The following is a 1,333-nucleotide window of genomic DNA, read 5'->3' as shown; positions in this document are numbered from 1 at the left end:
TCGGCACCTTGCAAAACGTGCCGTGTGCGTCTAGATTACGGTACAATGGATTCCCCAATTTCTTCAGATTCGTCAAATTTACAAGAACCTCCCCCCAAACGGTTAGATCAAAAGTATTCCTTTAAGTATGACTTTCTCATTCTGATAAATACCGGTATGGTAAGCCAGTAAAGAAATTGAAACTGTATGCAATTATGAGTTAAAAGCGACAGTGATTGTGATATGTTACTTCTTATTTAACTTTCTTCTTCTACATGTAATGGTTGATTTGATTGATGTACGGTTATGCTTTTTTAATTTTTGTTTATAAATCGTTGTCTTTGTGTCACTTTTCTAAAAGCACTGTACCGTAATCTAGACGCATACTGCACGGTATGCTCGAAAACACACCGCACGTTTGGTAATTAATTAAATCAAAAGTGAGTGAACGCGCTTCAGGACGCTGCTTCTTTCGGGTGTTGGAAACAAAGAGTAGTCGAGAAGCTCCGTCTGGCGGCAAAACGATTAACGCCCTATATGACGCGGCCGCCTAGTAACAAGCGTCACGTACATTTATAAACAAGGGAAGTATCTTGGGCAGTGCTATGTGTGTGTGTGTATGTGTGTGTGTGTGTGTGTGTGTGTGTGCATGTGTGTGTGTGTGTGTGAGTGTGTGTGTGTGTGTGTGCCTTTTCCACGACATTTATTAAGCTTTGATGGCCTTTTTTTCTTGTCTTAGATATGATCCCTTCAAAGACAGTCTTTGTTCCGCAGGTTAGCGCAAAAAGAAGGGGAGTGTGAACAGTCTTGTGAACAGATGTGGCCGTTATCAAAGAGCAGAAAATCCTTTTGATATCTAACATAAGAAGTTGAAGAACATGGAGAATAACAAGAACAAGAAGAACAATAAGAAATACAAATCGACTGACACTTCAAGCATTTTCACACGTCAAAACGCGATCAGAAGTGTGTATGTGTGTGTGTGTGTGTGTGTGTGTGGGTGAGTGTGTGTGTGTGTGTGTGTGTGTGTGTGTGTGTCTGTGTGTGTGTGTGTGTGTGTATGTGTGTGTGGGTGTGGGTGAGTGTGTGTGTGTGTGTGTGTGTGTGTGTATGTGTGTGTGTGTGTGCCTCTTCGTCTGCCTTATCGTCTGTATGTCTCTTTGTATGTTTCTTTTTCTGTCTGTCTGTCTTTCTGTTTGTCTGTCTGTCTCTCTCTCTCTGGATTTTGAATACCCCTGTCCGACCCTCCCTCCCTCCGTCCCTTAGTCTTTTTCTGTATTTTTCTCTTACAGTCTTCGCTATCGACTAAAACAAAACGCGATTCGTTTTTTGCAGTAAAACGGTCGGTCGATAT

This window comes from Littorina saxatilis, linkage group LG1 (assembly GCF_037325665.1).
Source record: "Littorina saxatilis isolate snail1 linkage group LG1, US_GU_Lsax_2.0, whole genome shotgun sequence".
Lineage (NCBI taxonomy): Eukaryota > Metazoa > Mollusca > Gastropoda > Littorinimorpha > Littorinidae > Littorina > Littorina saxatilis.
This window is presented reverse-complemented; position numbering follows the sequence as displayed.